The 25,205-nt window shown below is 34.7% G+C and overlaps 1 protein-coding gene across 5 annotated transcripts in view; it reads left to right on the forward strand.

Moving 5' to 3' along the window:
- The window catches only part of FOXP2 (forkhead box P2), a 546,452-nt gene that overhangs the window by 137,434 nt on the left and 383,813 nt on the right, over positions 1 to 25,205 (forward strand). For all 5 annotated transcript variants that reach the window (XM_045062894.1, XM_045062893.1, XM_045062896.1 and 2 more), the window contains one exon: positions 22,480 to 22,570. The gene's annotated coding sequence lies outside the window, so the exon portion shown is untranslated. The remainder of the gene's footprint in view (positions 1 to 22,479; positions 22,571 to 25,205) is intronic.

Raw genomic sequence — 25,205 nt, forward strand, 5'->3', positions numbered from 1 at the left:
AGAGGTACCAGAGAGTTGAAAGGACAGGTGCAGTGTCCACACGTAGAGTAAGTTATCCAAACCTCTTTTTAAAAATTCTGGTTGACCATATCATACCAGGTAGAACTGTCTTTTCAGAATTCTACATTCGTGTTTTATATGTGGCTTTCTCCAAATGTCTTTATGTTGACAGGCATATTTGGAATCCTTGAATTTTATGTAAAATTATTTTCTGGGTAACATCTTTTATTCTTGGCCACTCTTGTCTTACAAAATAATCTGATGATAAATTCTTCTCAGAATTATAGAGCTATAACTTTCCTCCAATAGGATTTGAGATACAGTTTTCTTCCTTTTTTTTTTTTTTAGGGCTGATTTATTTTTTTTATTATTATTTTTTAAATTTTTTATAAACATTTTTATCTCCAGGGGTACAGGTCTGTGAATCACCAGGTTTACACACTTCACAGCACTCACCAAAGCACACACCCTCCCCAATGTCCATAATCCGACCCCCTTCTTCCAAGCCCCCTCCCTCCAGCAACCCTCAGTTTGTTTTGTGAGATTAAGAGTCACTTATGGTTTGTCTCCCTCCCATTCCCATCTTGTTTTATTTATTCTTCTTCTACCCACTTAAGCCCCCATGCTGCATCACCACTTCCTCATATCAGGGAGATCATATGATAATTGTCTTTCTCTGCTTGACTTATTTCGCTAAGCATGATCTGCTCTAGTTCCATCCATGTTGTCGCAAATGGGAAGATTTCATTTCTTTTGATGGCTGCATAGTATTCCATTGGTTTTCTTCCTTTTTAAAAATATATATTTTGTAATATGGTTTAATTCTTGGTGTACCTATTTTACCTATGAGTATTCCAGGGACTTGCAAATCTATATAATTTTAACCTAAGAACTTTTTCTCAGGCTCTTTACCTGAGTTTCTCACTCTCTATGGTCATACCTAACACACCTTGATAATCTCACAGACATGTAAAATTAAACCCAGTAAGTGTAGTTATCCATCATCTTTTACCCCAAATCTCCTTCTCTTCTGCTGCCTATGTTGAGAATAACAACAATCATCTCAAGTTAACATCATGCCCAAGTCAGACATTAAGTACTAACCACTATTTCTTTTTTTTCACACACCCAGTTAGTGATAGTCTCATTTATTCTACTTCCTTTAGACTTCTTGGATCCCTCCACTATTCTCTTCCTTCTCTTTGCTACTGTCTTACTGAATTACCATTTCTATGTAGCTGTACTTTTCCCACTGGCACTTAGCCTCCTCCTTGATGAATCTTAGTCCTGAGTCCCAGGATGATTGTGGTCTTGTGTCCACTGAATAGGATTCTAATTAATACTCATTGTGACTGATGTTATACTGGTTTTGCATGTATCAGATCCACTCCTAGGCCAGAAGTTCTTTGAGGATAGGTGGATGTCATAGCTTTGCCATCATTGCATAGTGCCTACTATGTAGGAGATACAATAATAGTTGGGAGATGTAAAAGAATGAATGAAGAGTCTATCTTGAAACTTTCTGGAAGGACCTTGATAAAAATAAATAAAACTGGAAAAAAAAAAAAAAGTAAATACCTGGTCATTCAGATTATAGTTTCTCCATACCTGGAAAATCTGTTGTTGCCATTTAATTCAGACCACGTTGAAGTTTTGCTTACTGTTGGCTGTAAGTGGGTTTTACAAATAAATATTCACAAAAAAATAAGGCTAGAGAGAAGGAAAAGGAAAATATTGAGTTGGCTTATTTTTCAGTTCTATTCTTATCCACAGTAAAGACTGCAGCTCCTAAAAGTTAACTTAATAGGTTTATTGAAATTGGTAATAGCTAAAACTTAATGTAACACTATTTTGTGGCAGACACTGTTTCTAAGTGTGTTGTATATATAAACTTTTTATGCTCACAAATAAGACTGGTAATTATTTATCATTTATTATTATTACTACTTCCAGTTTACAATGAGTAAACTGAGCCATAGAGGGCCTAGTGTTTTTTTCTAAAGTCCAACAGCTGAGACAGGATGGATTCAAACTTAATCCTGTTTCATTATTCAAAAAAAAATCTATTGATTTTATCCTGTGTTCCTGTTTTCTTGGCACTGGAGATGCAATGATGAACAAGACAAAGTCTCTACTCTATATGACTTACATTTTATATATGGGGGGGTGGAGAATGTCAGATAATAATATGTTCTATGATGAATGATAAGCAATGTAAGGGGAAAGGGAGTACCTGGATTGTGGGAGAGTGGTGTATACCATCATACAGAGAGTAATCAAAGAAGGTCTGTCTTATAGGGTAACATTTAAGCAGAGACATGAAGGAAACCATGAGACACGAAGCCAACTAGTTACATTGACATCTTGGCGAAAATAGTCCAGGGACATGGAATGACAAGTGCAGCCTCCCTTAGATAGGAGTATAATCTGAATACTTAAAGAAAAATAAAGAGGCCAGCATGGCTAGAGCTGGTGAGTAAGAGAAAGAAGAGTGGTAGGAAGTAAAGCCAGAGAGACAGATATAGAAAAAGAGCCATATCCTATCAGAATTTCTAGACAATTGAAGCACTTTGGTTTTTATCCCTTAAAATGAAAGCTGTTGTAGGCATTTGAGAAGACCTGTCTTGAAAGATGATCTCACTTTTGTGTTAACATAATCTCCTCAGCTGCTGTGTTGAGAGTAGACAATAGGGGCAAGAGAAAAAGCAGAAAGACGATTTAGGAGGCTATTACAATTATCCACATTGGAAATGATGGTGGCTTCAGACCTACTGGTAGTAGTAGAAGTAGTGGTGGATGGTCATTCAGGAGGTTTGAGCTATGGATACATTTTCAAGGTAGGAACAGTAGAATTTGCTGCAGGATTATGCCTTCATCATTATATTATACTGTATTTGGTGAATACTTTGTGATTGTCTGTATACAGAGCAAGCACAAAAAGCTGCAGTTTGACCTGTTATGTCAATTATCTTGTGAGAAAGAAAGATGAATTATAACATCATCTCTTCAAGAGTGAGCATAGTTGCAAAGACTGGTATGAGGTTCTAGAATGGTGTAAGTCTACCAAACCTGTATGCAAGAATGAAAGAAAGGATCTGAAGAGAGCAGCAAACACATCGTCAACTGGTATATCCTGAAATACTTAAAAAAAAAAAAAATGGAAAAGAAAAAGCCAGTGTTAGTAATTTTAGTGATCATAATTGTTCAGTTTGCTCCCATAATATTATAAAACATTAAAAGTCTTAACCGCATTACTCATGACAATATTTTTTTTGACTTATAAATTGAGTTTCATATTGTCTTTTTCTTGGGTTGAATGTAAAGAAGTTTTCTGTCTTAAAAACATCAGAAACATTGCATTGTAGACTAGCTGAAGAACCTCTAGAAAGTTTCATTTATGTGAACATAAACTGTAATGTTTTACAGTGCTTGGACTGCGATGAAGTTTAAGGTACCACAGTTAAGTAGAGAAACCTGGGCAAGCGATTAATAGTTTAGTACCTCATTTCCTGTGGGAATGTGGCTTCCATTTGAAGAGGAGAATATTATAGTCTTATTTAGTATAAAATTCATATATTGTGGAAGAGTGTGTTAGAAGTCCCAGTTGGGTTTTACCTGAATTTATTATCTTGCAAAGTCAAATACAGATGCATCTTTCATAAAAGGAATAAGCTTATTCTAAAGAGTAATATCTGAGAGTCTTCGATCAACTTATTACATTTTCATGACCATTTCAGACGATGAACAGTAGATATAGAGTAACCAGAAGAATACAAATGAACTGAAAAAGTTACTGAGGAACAGCAACAGAATTCAAAGCTCAAAGCTGTTAACAAACAAATTTTTGCCCAACCGGGTTACAAAAGGAATAATTATTCTAAGATACATTAAAGCTGTTTGCCCTTAAACAGGCCATTAAAAAATTCTGCTTTGGGCCATTTGTTTTATGTTCAGTTACCTAACATTTTAAAATAGATTTGGTTTCTGAGGTATAAAAAAAAAAAAATTCTAAGAGAATTCCTCATAATATCACTTTCCTTCTAAAATATTTCCTTGACTGGGAATGAAGGATGAAGCCAGAGCATAACAGGAACTGGAGAAAGATGTGTGAGTCTCAGAGGTACCTGTTAACTTCTTAATTCAGCCCTTATTTAGAGAGTCCATGAGGAACGGCTCTTGTGTTATATGATCGCTCAATGATGAAACAGGTTTCCAACAGGAGAAGGAAAGTAAATGTGTGTATGTTGAGAAAGGAGGATAAATAGGGGGGAAATGGACAGGGTCATTAGGACCGGAGATGTGAAAACAGCTGGTAACTTGACATGGAGAAAAAGGGCAAAGCTTAAAATACAGAATTGTACATTGATGGGGTTAATGATGGGTTTTCCTAATACGAATCGAGTTAACAAATTCTAAATTATTATTTATAAGAAGTCTGAAATAATACATTCTGGAAAGATTTATATCTATAATGGGTTACCAAAAAAGCCTCAGATTTCCCCAACATGAAGACATGAATGCTTGTCTTCTTACAATGTGATTTGGCAGCTTCTCCCTTAAAAATTCTTTCTCTACTTTCTTGAATCAGGGAAGGAATTATAAATTAATTTGACCAACAGAATGTGGCAGAAGTAGTCTTAGCTCAGAAATTCGTGAAGTACACCAGTTGAAGAATATAAACAAGTTCCAAAAGAATTTGACTGCATTCTTGAGTGATAGATCCTAGTAAGTTATTAGAGGTAAGTTACTTTTGAAGCCAACATCATGAAATTATCTAAGAAGTTGTAATCACATAAAGTATCCTTTGACGACTCTATTAAAAACAAAATCCTGTGCTGAACAGACCCCTTCATTGACCTGATTTTTCTGAGTGTTTTATTATATTTTAGCATATTGAAACAAATATTTGCTTTATTTTTAATAGCTGAAGAACAAAAATCCCTATGAACAGCTAAGGATTTTACACTTTCCAGTTTTCAAACTCTTAAATACCAAAAGAATCCTTCAGATTTTAGTTTTCTTCTTGCTAATTTAAAATGAGGTCATACATCCTTTAAAGAAAGAACCAGATTCATACTGGTGAATATCTTAGTGGTTAGAGCTGCACAGGTAAGTTTGTGTAATGGCGTTTTAAAAGACATTCCCAGGCAATTAGCTGAACACATGAAGAAAGAAATTAAAGAGTGGGTGGAAAAAGAGCTGCCTATTTTTGACAATAAAACAATAGGAGATGGTTTTCAGTTTGGTACAAGAAACAAGCGGGTGAATGTCTGTGTAAGATTACTGTCTCTCTCTCTCTCCTTCTTTTAAAATAGTAAGAGATGGTACAAAATCTGTGCGAATCTGTTCGAGAGCAGTGAAGTTTCCTTTTGTTTGATCTGCAATTGTTGTTGTATGCCATTAGGTAAATTTTGATGCACTTTCAATAAAAAGAACTATTAATGAATTAATGTTTATAAGTCTCTTTGAGCGCATCAGATGAAAGGTGTTATATAAGTGTAAAGTAGTAGTATTGTGGTGGTTTCCATGGCAACAGTAACTTCCCCACCTGACAGGAACTCACAAAGTAAAGTGGGTGAGCTAAAGTTGCTATGATAACTTTTTGCACTTTCTAATTTAAAGCACTTCAAGCTGGTACTTTAATATTGCATACGTATTTTATTTTCATTAACATAAATTATATTTTTTTTCATGCAGCCCTTTCTAAACTGTTGTTATAGGCGCACTTCATAGTATTCTCATTATCAAGGGAAAAGACAGTTTTTTTGTTTTTTGGGTTTTTTTTAAAGATTTTATTTATCTATTTGACAGACAGAGACCACAAGTAGACAGGCAGGCAGAGAGAGAGAAGAAGGGAAGCAGGCTCCCCTCTGAGCAGAGAGCCGGACTCTGGCTTCGATCCCGCTTCAACCCACTGAGCCACCCAGCACCGCAAGACAGTTCTTCTTTAAACTGCCTGGATCTGATGCCTTTAGGTTGGATGGGGGTCGGTAGCGGTCACATGGGAGGTGAAAGAATTCAGAACCAAGGCAGAACAAAAGAGGTAGAGGTTTATTGAACACACTGCAAGGGGGCAGCAGGCACCACAGTAAAGGACAGACTGTCTGCCAGGAGGCAGTCATGAGTGCCTACAGTTACAGGGTAGAGGGAGGAGTGTGGAATATACAGAATTTTACCTTTTTGGGGGCCATTTTAGGAATTGTGCCTGGTGGTGCACAGCCAGTTTTTTAGTGAGGGCCTAAGGCTACTTAGAGGTGGGTCATCTAATGAGCCTGCCAGTTTGCATTCAGCTCACTAGGCACTGTGGGCTCTTTGCCTTGCTCCTGTTTCTCTTGCTCAAGCCCGGTGCCTAAAAGCAGCCTCTACTCTCTGGACCTTATTACTTTGAAAATATCATTCCTCTTCCTTATTCCTCTGTTCTTGGAATCAGGAAGTTCTTGGGTTCAACCTCATCTCAGCTACAGTGTGATCTACTTACTCTGTTTTGTCATCTGTAAAATGGGAATGTAATAAAAAGTATCTCAAAAGATGGTTGTGAGGACTGAATGCAATCATGTATGTGAGGTGTTTAGTGCACTGTTGGGTACATAATAAATAACACACTAAGAACTAAGTACTCTGTTGTGTTATCTTCTACCCTTTATAATAAATGTACATGGGGTCTCTTTATCCCTTAGAATTTACTGTTATTATGGAAATACTCCGTATTTACAGTGTACCATGAGGTAGCCACTTGAGCACTCGAAATCTGGCTGATACCATTAAATTGTAATGGGTGGGAAAGTTTGCCTAGTGTGTACAGAGGTCTCAATTATTGGATTCCCAGGAAAAGATTTAAATGAGAATCCACATGCAAATAAAGGTAGCCACAAGGAAAGTAGCAGGCACAAAGCAGTTTATTGAAGTGAAAAGTAAGCTCTCCAGGTGGGAGAGCAGGCTGTTCCAGGATGTGGAACTGACCTTTGTGTTGTTTGGATTGGATATTGTTTGGTCTTTGCAGGCTGGAAGGAGTTGTATACAGTGGAGTGGTCTCTAAGGCTGCTTCCAGTCCTCTGGGGGACTCCTCCCATGGAAAGTTTTTGACCCTACAAGGTTTGTACTGAATCCTCCTGGCTGCCTTTCTCCATGGGGGCGGGGTATGGTGGGAGTGGAGGGGGAGAAGGAGGAGGAAGGCTGAAACCACAGCGCAAATACATTATAATGAGCCTATGGGTCACCTTGGGGCAGAGGTGGAAGAGGCAGGTGAACCTATGCTTTGCACCTGTGGCTCTTAATCTATCCCTCTCAAAGTCTTGGAACCTTCAAGGTCAGGATCTTGTGCCCCTGAGGTTCTAATGTGTAAGCTATTTATCGCAGCCTTGCCTCCAGCTCCTATCTCTATGGTTGCCCTTAAAGGACTTGGGATTCTGCCTCAGGGAGTTCTTCCTGCTGCTCACATCTAGCTTCCAGCTAAAAAAATGACTGAATTTTAAATTTTATTTAATTTTAATAGCTTGAAATAGTCACATGTGGGTAGAGACTACCGATATTGAACAGTGCCAATCTAGTGTAAACCTTTATTCCGCCCCCCCCACCCCGCCCTGAGAAATGATCTTAATAGCTTGGCAGTTGGAATCCTAGGGTTTCAATCTCTGGCATTTCCCCCTTGTTGACCATGCATACTAATAGCAACTAAAATTTTTACCTTTTTTTCTCCTTTAATTCTCCTTTCTTTCTACCTTAGTTCTGTTTCTACTCAAGGACTTCTTGTCAGCTTCCAAAATACCTCCTTTCTAATGTAGTCCTCTGCTCATTTTTCTATTACCAGCTAATTCCCCATACCCTTAGCCAGTCTTTCTCCTTTTAGCTCAGTCTCCCAGGGGAGGAGGGTTTTTTTTCTTTTGATAAACAAAACTTTCTATTTATTCTTTTGACCTCATTTCCTCCTAGCTCCTTTGAAACCTAGCTCCACTGTCATTCCTCCTTCCCTCAGTCTTTTCCTCAACACCAAACTCTCATTCAGTTGCAAATAAAAGCTATTGCTCACTCTCCTTTATTTCATTATCAAAGATCCAAGTGAGTCATCTATGCTTATTCCAAACTTCCTCATCTAACATTTTTCTCCAAGTGTCTTGTTATCTAGTCAATCATATACACTCCCTTTTTGTAGCTGATCAAAGACATTCTGACTTCACCTTCTTAATCATTATTTTCCTTGATTTGAAAATACCTGGCACAATTACTCGGTCTAATCTTGAAACTTACTCTTCCTTTGGTGGCCTAATACTGTACTGTCATTTTTTTTTTTTAAGATTTATTATTTATTAGAGGGAGCACATGCAAGTGGGGAGAGGGGCAGAGAAAGAGGAAGAAAGGAGGAGAGAAGCAGAATCCTTGCTGAGTGGGGAGCCCTATGTGGGGTTCAGTCTCAAAAGCCTGAGATCATGACCTGAGTGGAAATCAAGAGTTGGATGCATAATTGAGCCACCCAGGCGCACATATATATATACACAATTTTTTTTTTTAAAGATTTACTTACTTATTTTAGGAGGGAGGGGCAGAGGGGGAGAGAGAGAGAGAAAGACTCTCAAGCATGCTCCCTTCTGGATGCAGAGTCCAACACAGGGCTCTATCCCAAGACCCTGAGATCATGACCTGAACTGAAATCGAGTCTGATGCTTAACTGACTGGGCCACCCAGATGCCCCCTGTTATCTCCTGATTCTTTTGTAACTTTAGTGGTTCCTTTAAGACATAAGCTTCTGGGACGCCTGGGTGGCTCAGTTGGTTAAGCAGCTGCCTTTGGCTCAGGTCATGATCCCAGCGTCCTGGGATCTCGATTCCCACATCGGGCTCCTTGCTCCGCAGGGAGCCTGCTTCTCCCTCTGCCTCTGCCTTCCACTCTGTCTGCCTGTGCTCTCTCTCACTCTCTCTCTGACAAATAAGTAAATAAAATCTTAAAAAAAAAAAAAAAAGACATAAGCTTCTGTTTTCTTCTTTTACTTTTAGCAGTGTCCCCTGTACTATTGCTGGCCCCTAGTAAACTCTTTGATAGGCTTCTACCTGCACTAGAGTCTGCATTCCCACGCCTCCACACCCATTTCTGTCATTTTTAAAGGTGTCCTTCCAAGGTCAGCTCACCATCTATGACTGTTTTGTACAAAAATCTTTTATATTTACCTATTTAAAATCTGTAGGTTGAACATTCCTATGACCCTCCAAGATGGCTGTGAGGTCAAAATTATTTTCATACTAATATTAAGATCTTATTTGTCTTTTTCACTCTTCACTCTTACTCTCTCATGAATATACAATAGAGTTGTCCAGAGGCCAAGTGACATTTGATGATGTCATTGCTCTGACAACTGATGGAATATCTACTTGTCTATTCTTGTGATTTAAAATATTCTGTTTAATAGCTAACAAAGTTAGTATAAAAAGATCATCCCCTCAAACAAAAGTGGGGTTTGTTTGGTTTTTTTTGGTCTTGTTTTACGGGGAAAGTTTCTTAATATTTTTTAAAAGGGTAAAGGCGACCTGGGAATAAAAACATTTGAGAACTTCTGTTGTAACCTCATGTGACTTTCCCATTGTTTTTTCACAAAATCATGACCATATTTACTTTCCTGCCCCTATTTTAAGTATCATCCACGTTTGAATGTTTAGATAAGGTGCTAAGTCCTTCATCAAGCCTTTCCTCATCTCTGCTTGCATCCAAACCAATATATAATCTCTCTTGTATGTGAACACCACCTGTGGTATTTGTATCTTTTTTTTTAATGTTTATAGTGTTAATATATTTAGAGGATTACTATACTTGCTTAATTTCTTGACATAGGGAGCATATAATTTTTAAACTTTGTATTTCTACTGAGCTTTACATATTTTAGGCACTCAGTAATTATTTAATGAGTAAAATTTTCAATAATTCAGCTCCCAGTCTACTCAACAAGAATTTATTTAGGGCCATCTCAGGGCTAGATGTTTGAAAAATGCTAAAGGAGCTTAATATCTCATAGTAGATGATAAAATGTAAACAGATTAGTATCTTAATCATATTATAACATGCTATAAAATGTTTGAGTGGGTTCATCAGAAGAAAAAAATGAGCAAGTAGGCAAATCTTTCTGTGGAAATGGGGTGTCAGAAAATGCTTTAGAGGAGCTTTCTGTGGAAATGGGGGTGTCAGAAAATGCTTTAGAGGAGAAGTTATACTTAAATGAAAATTTTGCTTGACCCAAATCATATAAGCCAGCAAACTTCCTAGAGCACATACCTGGTATACTTGTCTAAGACTGGAAAAATTATCTTTCAACACTTAAAAATACCACCTTCCTGCATCCTAAGGAGAGCAGCCTTTACTCTCTTCTTGATAATCTTTCCTACAAAAAGCTTATGAAGAAATTTTTGGAAATCTTACCAGGTTTCCAAGAACATCTTCAATCATTTTGTTACTGTTCTGCATTAAGTTATAAGTATCACTCCTGTAAGAATTTTAGAGATTTACTCCTACATGAGCATGTTAATTATTTAATAAGTTAAAATTATAGGGGTGCCTGGGTGACTCAGTCAATTAAGCCTCTGCCTTTGGCTCAGGGCAAGCCCGGTATCAGGCTCCCTGCTCATTGGGAAACTTTTCCCTCTCCATCTGCCTCTTCCCTCTGCTCATGCTCTCTTTCTCTCAAATAAATAAAACAAAAATCATTTTAAAAAAGGACAATGCTTCAAAAATATAAAATAATAAAAATGATAAAAAATAAAATAAAATTGTAAAATATACATAGCATAAAATTTACCATTTTTACCATTTTTAAGTATATAGTTTCTTGGCAGTAAGTGCATTTGCATTTTTTTGCAACCTTTACTAAAACTTCTGTCAACTTATAAAATTGAAACTATGTAACCATTAAATAGTACTTCCTAATTACCCCTGTCCTAGCCTTGGTGACCACCATTCCACTTTCTGTCTCTATGAATTTGACCACTCTAGTTATCTCAGATAGGTAGAATCATACAATATTTGTCCTTTTGTGGCTGGCTTATTTTACTTGGCATTTATGTCTTCAGGGTTGATCTATTTTTATAGCATGTGTCAGAATTCCTTTCCTTTTTAAGTCTAAGTAATACTCGGTTGTATGCCTGTACCATATTTTGTTTATCCATTCATGTTTTGATGGGCATGAACATGTAAATTGAAATTGTACTTTTCATGTATGGAACTTACTATAATCAGATCAGCAAATCACTATACTTAAGAAGGACATGAAAGTAAAGTTGTTCTGTGGTTATTTGTATTTGTTCAGGAGGGAATCTACAAATATGTAGCTTAATATTAGAATATATTTATTTAGCCAGAATCTTAGCAAATTAAAATTCAGATTAAAAGTTCAGATTGGGTGCAAAAATGCTCACGTTTTGAAAACTATTACTCCAGTTTGTATGCAAACTACATGTTAGACTTTTTTTCATCATCACAAACACAATGTCTGCCAGAATATAGTGTTTTAAGAAAGAGAATAACAGGTGAGAAGAGCCAGAACCTTTTTACGAGGGCTGTGATGCTAGAGCTGTTGCTTCTGAGGTTCTTAAAGCTGTTGTTTCTTTATTGTGTACTGTTAGTGCCGTTACTCATTCTGGTGATTGGTGAAGTCTACACACCGCACAGGCTAAAATGAAAAAAATCAATTTCAGACTCCTGAAGTATCCACAGAGGACACACATCTTCTATGTCAGGAGGTCACTCATTTTTGGTACTGTGACTCTGAAATACTATTATTGTTTTTAAAGAAAAAATTGGAAAAATCATAAACAGGACTAGTCAGGGACTATGTGCATGTGTACATGTGTACCTGTGTGTGTGTGTGTACATGAGAAAGCACATTCATGCATGTGTGACTTTTTTCTAGTATATATTTCTGGATTTCCACTGCTATAGATTAGTAGCCCTAAGTTATAGGAGACATGAAAAAGGCGAGGAAATAAAATTTTGCTTTTGTTGACTATCTTTTAAAGGAGTATGATCAACAATTGAAAAGAAAATAATTCTCCCTTTGTTTTGGACAGCTCAGACCAATAATCAATTAAACATTTTATTAAGAAAACATTAACTCAATGTGTTTATGGCATTTATTGTTGTCCTTGAAATATAATTGATATGTAACTCTATCTGTATGTTAAACACTGGTCATAAAAGTTTGATTTCTTTGGGGCTAGCTGAATGTTCCATAAAGATGTTTTCTTTGTTTCATCTTGTGAAGTTATGTCATTTGCAACTAGATCTTCTAAGCAAATAAATAATGTACATACTTTGTGTACAAGTTTCTGACAAAAAGTTCTGTATGGTTTAGATCTTAGAGTATACCTAGGGATATAGCAGGAGAACAATTGCAGTTAAATGTACATTTTTTTAGAGGTTAGTCATGTTGTTGATATTTTGAATAGGGATAAAAAGATAGAAAAATAATTATTTGGATGAAAGTAACTTTAAAAAAGAAAGCATTTTACATTTGCAATGGAAATTAAAGATGCTGAGTGAGAAAATAAAAGTGATAAGGATCTCCTTTGCCTTACTGATTGGTACACAATATTCTTGAGCTAAATTTGACACACAAATTACATGTCCTATTGTGCTTCTTTCAAAGTTTACTTTAATAACATTAAATTGTGATGCTACTAATATGAATCTTTTAAATGAGCTAATGCAATTCTCTTTAATGTATTTTTTTAGAGCTCTTGGTCCTTCTCTTGTCTGTCACTATCCGTGAAATATGCACTTTAGAATTAATGTTCCCCCACGCTGGTGTTAGAGGTACATTTAAGGGTATCCATCAGAGATCACTTCATTTTATATCTACAGTCTTATGTTTTACATTAATGGTCTTTTATCCATCCATTTTAAGATAGATATTTAGAGAACTTACTCTGTGGCAGGCAGTTTTCTTTTTCTTTCTTTCTTTTTATTTTTTTTTAAGATTTTATTTATTTATTTGACAGAAATCACAAGTAGGCAGAGAGGCAGGCAGAGGGAGGGGGAAGCAGGCAGAGAGCAGAGAGCCCAGTGAGGCTCAATCCCAGGACCCTGAGATCATGATGTGAGCCAAAGGCAGGGGCTTTAACCCACTGAGCCACTCCACACCCTGGGAGGCAGTTTTCTTGACTTTCTTGTGTCTTTGTGAAAATGGCTTACCCACTTTCTCCCAGTAGTTCATAGAGAATAATGACTGCTCTGTGTTCGTGCTTTAGAAAAGATAAAGACAGATGCAGGAAAACTCCCCAAAAAGGCAAAAAGAAAAAAAATTTTGATCAGTCTGTATACAAGGAAAGATTCAGTAACATTTCAAATTGCTATTTCTTTCTTTAGAAAGTAGACTAAATTTAATCGTATCCTTCTAAGTTTTCTTTATATAATACAGAAATTCCTAACTTACCTAGAATGCTTCATATTTCTATAATTTACTCAATGATAAATTAATTTTCTCATTCTATGATGTTACATGGACCCAAACAGATAATAATTGTAACAGTTCTCTAACAATGTATAACATCTCTTTAAATACATGATATGAGAGCTATTAGATAAATTGGTCAAATGAGAAGAACTACTTTTTTATTGAAAAAAAAATATTGTATCCAGATGTCTTGGTAAATCTTTATTAATACAAAAATTTTTTGGAAATTTTGTCAGTGAAAATAAATAGTGAAGTTGCTAAAATTGTTGTCTGATGTGGTAGATACAGCCACATTAAGAAAGCCTAAAGAGTTTTAACTAGTTTTCTCCCCTTTTGTATAGGCTCCTAAGCTAGATACCTAAGTGTTTAGACATTCGAACTCACTAAACGAATAATGAACTTAATCAGGAAGGTTATTTGTAAGGTGGACTCTTACTGGGTAGTAAGAATTTAGCAGGGCCAACTCATTGCAAAGCAAAACATTTTCACTAGCTAAATGGGTATATTGGCAAATATTTTTTCTTGTCTTTGATAATGCTTCTGAGGGTCTTCCAGTTGGTATCCCTAAAATGGCTTTCTAAAATATTTGACTTGATAGGTCATGAAAAGTACTTTAAGAGAATTCGGAAACAGTGTAAGAATGGGGTTTTGAATTTCCTACTGAATTGTCAGTGATAAATCTTTAAGTCTTGGGAGTACCTAGTGAGCATCTTGTCAGTTTGGTTTGGCTTTTGGGCAGATCCTAGCAGTGCTTGAGGACTGTAAATCCTCAGTGAATTTTAGACTATGTATATAGCTTTGTGGCTAAAAACCATTAGAAAACCTCCCTTATTATACTTGGAATCCAGTTTCCTACAGATTTTTATCTAAATAAAAATATACATAAAAGGGTGCAGACCTATCAAGTTGCTGTTAATTTTTCAAGTTGTCTTTATTTGAATATTTGAAAAGATAGTATTTTGTAAAATTTATCACAATATAACTGTATAATCAGAATCTCTATTTCAATTTTAAAACTAATGATGCCATTGTGAATTTTCCCACCTGCTGACCTTGATAATCTGTTTTATTTCATACTGTATGTTCCTAAAGTATCCACTAATTTTTTCATTTAAAAAAAAAACAGAAGAGGAGTTGGCAAAATACATGTTTTAATTGGAATAAAAAAAAAAACAGACTATTTCTTAGTGATTTTAATGCACTGAGGTCTTTATATGAATCTCATCCTATACTTACGAGAGCATTCTCCCAGGATATAGAATAAAATCAATGCCTAGAATCAAATAATGATTAAGAATATTTTGGGGTGGGGTGCCTGGGTGGCTCAGTGGGTTAAGCCTCTGCCTTCAGCTCTGGTCATGATCTCAGAGTCCTGGGATTGAGTCCCGCATCAGGCTCTCTGCTTAGCAGAGAGCATACTTTCCCCTCTCTCTGCCTGCCTCTCTGCCTACTTATGATTTCTCTCTCTGTGTGTCAAATAAATAAATAAAATCTTAAAAAAAAAAAAAGAATTATTTTGGGGCACCTGACTGGCTCAGTCAGTATAGCATGTGACTCTTGATCTCAGGGTTGTAAGTTCAAGCTCCATGTTGGATATAAAGATTACTTAAAAATAAAACCTTAAAAAAATATTGTCAACAATAAATAAACAACATAAGAGATAGCTAACTAATAATGAATGACTATTTCTCTTGATGAAAGAAGAAAAAAGAGAAGGTAATGTTTTTATTTTAATACTTCTAGCCTAAAATTTGAATAATCTGTATTCCGTTCATTTATTGAATTAGAGATGAGATAATGTAAGAAAATTCAGTCTGTCAAAACACTTTGTTTCATAAATCACATAGCTGTGTTGTTTTATTGTAATAGATGTATAGAATAGCTTCTGTAACTAGGTGATATATAAAATATATTTGTAAAGTAAGCAGAATTGGAAGGGAGAGTCAGTGCTAAGAAATGGGCATACTTACTCACTGCTTTTTTGAACCTATGTTCTTTTCTTTGCTGAAGTTAAATGGACTTCAGACCTGACCTAATACATTTTAGTAGAAGTGATTTTTTAAAATCATTGCTCAGTCAGTTCTCATTGCATTTTATTCAAGAGTTTATATTTCCTGGGGGAAATTTTTTTTTTTTTCAGTCTTGAGTTATGTGGGTAGATTAGGTTAGATGATGGAGGTAGAGCAGTGTTGGTGGAACTTCAACTGAATAGTCAATTAGAGAAGATTGAAATATTGAATTAAAAGGATAGGAAAGGAGCCAGAGATTCATAAATGTAAGTAGTTTTAATATTCATTTCACATTTACGAAACATACTATATCCTGGATGACAATATGCTGGTGTTACCCTTGTTTTTCTCACAAAACATCAATATGTAGTGGATATTCCCCATTTTATTATGGTAGAAGCCAAAAGAACTGGTATCAGGTTGGGACTGTAAATTTGCCCAAGAGATTTAGGGGAAGGAATCATTTGGTGGTTAGTAGTGGTAGAGAGAACGTAAAAATTTTAAGTCACCCAGGGCTTTCAGACTCCCTTGTATAGTTGAAGCTGTGTATCCTGTAAGTGACTGGGAAATCCTCCAGCTCCCAGTATCCTAAATCTTTCTTACTTAGGCTGAAAGACTTGCCCTGATGTTGGAGTTTGGGTTCTCTAGGTTGCCTGCCTTCTGTTACTGGCATCCCATTTTTTCTGGTTTAAAAGAGATGGACAAAGCATCTCCAGTGTCAGGAAAGGAGCTAGAGGCATTCTTTCACATTAATGTTGACTACTTACTTCTGTATGACCTCTTTACATGCTTAAGCACTTGGTTTTTTGCTGAAAATGAGACCTTTGTGTCACCAATAAGAGGAAAATGAGACAATATAAAACCAGGGGTTTGTTCTGAGGATCACAAATGGTGATCTGCTGTTTAAATGTGGTTCTGTCTCTTAAAAACAACTACTGGTCAGCATGGGAAGGAGGATGAGCTTACTTATTCTCTTATACAAGTGAAAAGGAAAGGAAGGAAAGACCAAAATGGGAAGGGATGAGTAAGAAACGAAAAGAAAAGAAAGAAAGCACTTTTAAGTCTGATGCATTTTTTTAAGGCTTAGTCATCGAACTACAATAGATGTAAAAAAAAAAGAGCTGTTTGGTGTTCAGTATACTCTGATTGTGTTTAAATCTGTACTAGTAATTCTAGAAGTAGTGTTCTTGAATTTTTCTTTGCCATTTTCTTCTAATTTAGTCTTATACTCTCAGTCGAAAACAACAAAACCAACATGGTTTTTGAAGGAATTCTCTTTTATGAGTGGTGCATTTTTTGAGCTCCCACTGAACATATGCTTCTGCAGAACGAATTAAAGTCAACTCCAGCCTGTGTTTGAACCTAGGAGCTTGTTTTCAACCTATTACCCATGGTTTTAAAATTTTTTGAACTTGGTTAAGAATTCATACTTTAATTTTGTTGCCTGAAGGGCTTCTCTCCCCTCTCCAATTTTTGATATTTTACTCTACTAGTAACGGTGTCAAAAGTACTGTGTGGTTTTCCTCTCTTCTACGATGTATTGGAAATACCAAGTAATATTTATGTTATTTTGGAAAGTTATTATTCATTTTGACTCTTATGGCATCATGTATTTACATGTTTAAGATTTATATGCCTTCCATAGTTCTGATCTACATTGTGACAACTATTTTAATAAAACAGTTCTAATAATCTTGGAAGTTTTTTATTTAAGTTACATATCCCATGAAAAGTGAGATATGTCTACTTGATGAGCCTTTTTAAAAACTTTAATGTCATTGAAACTATTTTCATAGAAAGTAGAGGAAATTAAAATGTATTCCAAACTGCTTGAGCTTTTAGAATATAAGAATTTTTCTCTTTATTACTGCATGAGAAATTCAGATGGGCATTTAGATTTGATTCAGGCAGATGTGTCTCTTTTTTCCACCTGCCTCATAAATAATTATTTTCACATGGAAAATTGCTATTATAGTTGGTATCACCCTGTGCTTACTTTCACTTACACAGTATCATGTTTTTAACTTATAATCTCTCTCTGGCTTCAAGAAATACATTCTTTCAAAGGCATGTTTACTGCATGCTTACTCTGTCCTTAAGCAGTCAGCAGGGAGAGTGTCTTTTATCTCAGTGTCTCCAGTCAATAGTAAACCTGGTGCTTAATAGTGTATAGAATCTGCAGTGATTGAAGAGGGAAAAAGTCTTTTGCACAATTTTAAATTTCAGCCATTGCTGTTCAACAGATACAAAGTTTCAGTTATGCAAGGTAAGTTCTAGAGATCTGTTCTATGACTTTATGCTTATAGTTAACAATAGTGTATTGTGCACTTAGATCTTCATTGAGGCTTGGTCTCATGTTAAGTGTTCTGACCACAATAAAAAACGATATCAAGAAAATTTAATTTTTAAGCATTTTTACATATTTGCCTAAGTACAGTAATGCATGTTTTTACACAGTTCCACCTAGCTTTTGCTCTGCATGAAATCCAAAAAAGCAGAATCCTAAAAGTAAGGGTCCTGGCTTTATCTTTTCCTTCAGTGACTGCCTGTTCACCTTCTACCTTATCTATATTATGTTATTGGTTTAATTTTGAGTTTTACATTCTCTGACTGAACTGGTCTATGAAACAGATATTTTCAATTCAAAACTAGAGGCAAATGTATAAATGTAAAAGGCATTTGTCCTGTCCCTGAATAAATAGGTTTTGACCTGTATGTAGAATGTCAGCAAACTTAACTTTCACTGTGGCTTTGATTATTCTCAAGGTGAACTTTTATCTCAGTTCAGTTTCTATGAATTTATCTCCTTACTGGTTTGATTGGGATGTGGACTGTTTGCCTTCTGAAAAATAACTTCCCTTGTTCCCCAGAAGCCCGTGGTTGTTTCTTGTATCCTGCTAGCATACATCTCCATTATCCAGCATCTGGAATTAAATTTAGGCAATTGTTTTGCTGAAGTTTTGTTGTTGAATTATTCTCACTGATGTGTTGGTGAACAATTATTTGCTTACTCTTATCTGGCCAGAGTTAACCAGCTTGTTTCTAGATAATAAAGTAGTTCTTAGTTCTCTCCATTCTCCAAGAAGACCTGTGCTGTAGAGTATGAAAACAGTACTGAAAATGTTAGCGCGGTTTTTACTTTTGAGCATCAGTTTATACATTATGACCTACATAACAAATGTATTTTATTTACTTCATATATTTTTAGTATGTTCTTCCAAAGTGTGGGATTCACTAGACTAACGATTTTGTATCATGTCATGTTGCTATAGCATTCAAAAGATACTTATTTTACACTTAAGCTTTGTACAATGTAATTTTTTCCTTTTTTGGTTAAAAAACAATTAAATGATAGCATTTCTTTTAGGACCTATCTTCTCTTTTGTTAATTAAAAGACAGAAGGGTAGAAAATATTAACAAAGAGTTCCAAGTGACACATTAGAACACTAAATCTCTTTCTTGAGTATCAGCGAGTTCTTAGAAAAAATAAATACAACAAAACTAAACCACCTGGTAATTGTTCTCTTCACCGAATACAGTTCTTAAAGAAAAACGTTCAAACCCTTTGTGAATATTGGAGTGATGATCTCCTCTCCTACTACAACAAACAGATAAATTCATAATGTGCTTTAAAAGGCTAGAAGAAATGTGTAAATGTGAACCACATAGGGATCCTTTTATCCAGAAAGTCTTCTTTGACTTAAATTAAGTGCTGCCTGTATATATATATATATACACACACACACACACACCATGTTGCTCAATACACTGTAATAACTACATTACATATTCATTACATAGTCCTCATTATACTACATACTCTATATGAGAGCAGGGTTGTGGCTTTATCTTAGAGCCTGGTCAGCCAATCAACGTATGTGAATGTGTGTATGCAAGAGAATTCTGATTAGCCTCTTTAGCTTGGGTTTTGCCTTGTCCTTTACTGGCTTAAGTCATTGTTGCTGTTTTTTAAATTAAGTGAGATCTGTGATCTGTAATCTATGACATATTTTATGTTTTCTTTCTTGAGCTTTAAGTTACTAAAATACTACTTAAATAACAAATAATATTTAATAATGATAAATTAATAATGCTTATTTAAATAAAATGAAGTTTTATTTTAAGAAAAATGCAGCTGTGTATTATTGTGGTGATAACTTCTTTGTTTACTTTTTAAATTAGCTTCTTTAGCTTTTGTATTTAATTCTGACTTTTATCAAAGAAATACATGCACACAGCTAAAAAATAAAATGAAGCAGAAAGCTTATTATAATGAAAAATAGCATCCTTTTCCCTTATATCTTCCTGTTACCCAGTCCAGCTATACAGAAGTAACAAGTTTCTGGTATTCATATCCACAATTTATTTTATATATCCATAATTGCAAATGATACATTTATTGCTATTTCTTGATTTATCAACTTTTAAATTGATATAATGAATAATGAATTCATTTCAAATGAATAATGAAAATGGAGAAGTTAGTGGGAGAGAAAAATGTGCAAATAAAAAATGAATAAAATCTAAGCTAACATATTCTATAGTTGGTATCTGCATAGGAGGTTTTGGGTCCATACAGAACAGGTAAGTATTTTAGGTCTCCCAAGTTACTTTTAAGAATAACTGTATTATTTATGCTTCCATTACCAGTAAGCAAGAGAGTGCTCATTTTTCGTATTCTTGCCAATACAGTGTAGAATCAGGCATTCAGATGTGTGCTCTTCTGATAGCATGATGTGATATCTCATTGTTTGTTTTTTTAACTTGTGTCTTCTTCATAACTAATGATATTGAACATTTTAAACTATACTTGATAGCTGTTCTGGCTCCCCCCTCTGAGAAACTGCCTGTTCAGGGGTTTTGCTCATTTTTTTATTAGTTTCCTCTGAGTATATATTTTAATATTAATTCCTTGTTGGTTTTAGATCTTCTCTATTTATTTATAAAATTCAGCTAGGGTATCATTTATTGAAAAATTCTCATTTGGTTTGGCCAAATCTATCAGGTTTATGCCGTACTATTCTAGGTCTTTCTTTCTTTCTTTTTTTAATTTCTTAAATTGTGCTATTCTAAGTCTTATTTCAGAATTGTTTTTTAATTTTTGGTGTCAAAAATAGTCACCTAAGTTTTTCTATTAGCTTTGAAAGGATAGCTTTAATGTTTAAAACTCTTTAATTTCATGGGAATCCAAATTTGTATATGGTATAAAATAAGGAGCCAAGTTTATTTTTTGCTATATTCTGAGCTGGTTTTCCTTTGTCTACACAACTCAGCATCAACCTTTTCTTTAACTTTGTGGTATTACCTTCCTATATATAAAACTCCCATTGATATATGGGTTTGTTTCCAGACTCCATTTCCTTGTCTGCACCTGGCTTTGGCAATAAACCTGATAATTGGTAGAATGGATTCCTTCTCTCTGTCCTTTATTTTTGAAATTTACTTTGAGCTCTGGCATATACTATTTTTTTTTAAAGATTTTATTTATTTATTTGACAGACAGAGATCACAAGTAGGCAGAGTGGCAGGTAGAGAGAGAGGAAGGGAAGCAGGCTCCCCACTGAGCAGAGAGTCCATTGTGGGGCTTGATCCCAGGACCCCAGGACCATGACCTGAGCCAAAGGCAGAGGCTTTAACCCACTGAGCCACCCAGGTGCCCCTATAGCATATACTTTTAAAATGTGTTTGTGGATTTTCTTTAAAAATCTAGAATTTATAGATTGACTTAAGAAAATTTGATATCTGTGAAAGTGGGAAGGAGAAATAAGCCAATATAGAATTAGGAAATAATTTAGATTGCTGCCTATTAATAAGAAATCTGGTTTTTTTTTGTGGCATGTATCAGGCAAAAAATTATTATGAAAGAAAGATTAACACAAGGAAAATCAAGAGGGGAGCCTGCTCATGTGCAAAATTTTATCATTAAGAGAAAAATGAACAACAGAAGCAATACAGAAAGACTGCTAGAATGTGAAGAACAGGCATTTGAATTACCTTAATCTTTGTGACTTTGAGTTACCTTGATAACTAAAACAATGGTTTCAGGCTATACTTTGCAGAATAATTAAGACTTTGTAGAATACCCCCAAAGTACCTGGGTAAAGAACAGGAGTGGTATTGAGTGTTGGGAGTTCTGATTCAATTAGAATACTTTGTTTTTATCTGTGTAATTAGTTGACCCATCACTAAGATTTCATTGGAAGAAAGGATTTTTAGCCAGAAGTGTTTGGGAACAATTTAAATAATTAGTGAAATGTCTAAATGGCATACGATGTCATCCATCCTTTTCAATGCCTGTTGAAGACATTGCTAATAGAATACAGGACTTCTTCCTGCTAGACTGATTTAATCTCCATGCAGCTTTCCATGTGCTCCATACCAATCCATGAAGTTGGTGTGTCAATCTTAAATTCCGTAATTTTGTTGGTCCTTAAGAACACTTATTTTAGCCTAAGAAAGGTATGAGCTAAATCTTTCAGGTTAAAGAAGGAGACTAGAAAAGAGAGTCGTTAAGTAGGAAATGGGTCTAGGAAATACTCATTCAAATAACTATTAAGGTAATAACCCTTCCACTGCAATTATAAGGAGAAAATGCTTACTACCAATTTGTTAATTGTGGAAAGGCCTACAAAACTCATTAAGTCTGTGTTGAAGAGGCAATTGAAATCAGTCATGTTTTCAGTTGGGAATCTTGAGACATAAATAATTGCATTCTATAAATTATAAAATTTAATCACCGAAAGTTTAAACCTGCCAAATCAATGGAAGAGTAGAAATAAAATCTGCATCTGTTAGAAATGCATCTCATGCTGTCTCTGAGGTCCTTGCTTTGGTCCAAACAATGGATTTGAACTTTTCAAAATTAAAATGTAGAAAAGCATTTTCATACACATTTGAAGAGTTTCAAAGCAATGAATACATTAACAATTATCTTTATTTGAGATTGAGTATGTTTTATGTTCTATGAAGTCATTGAACTAATTGTGACATAAATTTAAAATTAATTTTTAAAGCAGTGACAGTTATTTTTTTTCTGTTAACAGGGCTTTTCTGATGTGATGCTGGGATTGAGTTTACCTAGGACTCCGTATCAAGGTTGATTCAAAAGTCTTGTGGAAGATTTGGGAGAAATTCGTAAGTGGCCTTCTCATAATAATTCTTTTTGGTTCATTGGGCTTTTGTCTGTTTTTCTAGTGTTTATTTTATTCTTTAATTTTTTGGTTAGGTGTCTTTGCCTAAATGTTAAAAAAAGTTATCAGTGAACCACAGAGACTTGTCAAGTTGACTATGGAAATATTAACCACTGTCTCTTCTCTTGCTGTTGCCATTTCACTCGTTGCTGTGCTTTCCCTTCCTATGAACCTTGGTTTCTTTTTTTTTTTTTTTTTTTTTTTTTTTAGTTATTACGAGTTTATGCAGAAGATGAATTTGGTTTTGAAATATTGAAAGGAAATGATTAGTCAAGAAAAGCTCTTGGATTATTTTTGGTTATCATTATGTGGGTTTTTTTTTTTTTAATATACTGATGTTTTCAGTATTACTTTATTAAGATTGAGTTGCTATTGAGGTTTTTTGGGGAGTCTAGAAATGCCAAAAAATAAATAGAATAATGTACTGGTAATGATTTTTTTTTGGAAACTTTGATTTTTTTTCTTAAAACCTTTTTGAGATCCAGCATGTCAGCTGTTTAGAAAGCATTTGTTTTTATTTGTTTCTTTGTTTTTAATGTGTACTTCTTTAAATCTAATGGGAGTTCTCCTTGATGTTTGTGGTGTCAATTTAGAGAATGTTAAATCCGTTGTTTGGTATAAAGCAAAGGTCACAGACTTGACATGAGATGTATTTCTAAGAGATGTAGATTTATTTCCCACTCTTATACAATATATAATGTTTCCATAAAGTAATTTTTTCAGTGTCACCACTAAACTATGGTTTCAATTAAGCAGTATGTGATAACTGGCCAAATCTGTAAAAATCTAATTATAAAAAGAAAACTAAAAGAAATTTTAAGTGAGAAGTTTATATCATGTCATTTCTCATCCTAGACTTAACCTCAAAGAGAAGGGAAACATGGTTATTCTGAATTCTGAATTACTTTTTATTTCTTTCCTACCCCATCCCAGAATTCTTTATCAAAGGGTTTCACAGAAAATGTGGGACAGGTCTCAGAATCCTCATTGTTCTGCCTGTATTGCTCTACCCATTTCTAAAACTTTCTCCAGAAAGCGGTTCCTTATCTTACCTAAGAGTTATTTTTTCAGTGTGCTTGAATTATATAGCCAAATATTTCTTAGGCATTTTCCCTACTATTTTGCTCATGGACTTCTTGTTTTGTACCAACTTTATTATTTTGCCAGATATAGAAAGAAAATGATTATGCATTTATTTAGGATTTAAGATTTTTAAAGCACTTTCGCAACTTTTTATTCATTTTACTTTTTCACTAAACTCATTAATTTTACTCTTGCACTGCTTATGACATAAGGATGACCTTATTATCCTTTGTTTATTAAGTGGAAATACTAAAACACAAAGAATTTAAATGATTTGGGAAAATTAATATAGCTTGTTGTGGTTTTATAGTTAATAATAAATAATAAACAATTAGGTAATTATAGAATATCTACTAAGGCCCAATCTTTCTTTTTTTTCTGGGTTAAGTAATGTATGCTTACTATAGACAATGGCTTTGTTGATATATTCCATCTTTGTAAGATCTTTTAATATTTAAATCCTCATTTTTTGAGTAATAGGACATTTGTTTTAATAATAGTAGGCAGATTTAAGACATATAAGTGGGAGTTACCTGACAATGAACATCATGGAACCATGAAAGAAATAATTTTTGGAAAATAGAGTCTTTTTCCCAGAAGGGAAACATAATTGTGTTTTAAGTTAGTTCTTAAAACTACTTCTGGAACTTGCTAATTAGACTTTTTCTAGGCATATACTTTTAGTAGTTTTTATATTTTTAAATGAAGACCAGCCACATTGGTGGAAATAATGCATATGCAAAATGGCAATGGTTCATCTTAATGAAAAAATACATTCTGAAAAAGTGTTGGTTTTTTTTTTTTTTCTTTGGGAATATATAAAATTATGGACCCTAGAGCTGGAGGTATTATGACAAGAGAAGAGTGGAATGATGGAGAGGCAAGGATTGGGAAATCAGGTAGATAGGGCTTTGCATCCCTCTGGCCATATGCTAGCATTTTTAATCAACTTTGGTTACTTTGCTTAAATTGTTGCATATCAGTTTTCAAACTGTAAAAGTGGGACAGAAATAACAGTTTGTTGGATTATAGTAAAAAAAAAAATTAGCACATAATACATAGCTATTTTCAAGAAATACTTGTTTTTTTTTCCTTCAGTTTCTACTGTTGTGTTCCCTCCCCTCGCCCCAAATCCCTAAAGAGAATACTTGGTTGAATCTTCCTCTTTTAAGCAATTTGTTTAGCATTATCCCCATTATCTCCCAGAGAGGTTAAATAACTTACTCTAGCCTCTACTTCTAAAATGGTAACTAAAATGTTGTATCATATAACTTACAAGTGAGGCCCATTGTGTGTATGGGTCAGTAGGTAGTTGGCTGAGTGCGGGTGTATATGTGTGTGTCTTACATCATCATCGTCACAATTATTTTCAGAGTTTCCATCATAAGACTATTAAATGCAATTAAGATGTAAGTTTTAGTTACTTCAGTGTATTAGAAATAAACTTTATTCTCAGACTTAGAGAAATTGCTATAAGCTTCATAAATACTTGCTGA

The sequence above is a fragment of the Mustela putorius genome, unplaced genomic scaffold (genome assembly GCF_011764305.1).
Source record: "Mustela putorius furo isolate JIRA1106 unplaced genomic scaffold, ASM1176430v1.1 tig00003845_pilon_pilon_pilon, whole genome shotgun sequence".
In the NCBI taxonomy this organism is placed as follows: domain Eukaryota; kingdom Metazoa; phylum Chordata; class Mammalia; order Carnivora; family Mustelidae; genus Mustela; species Mustela putorius.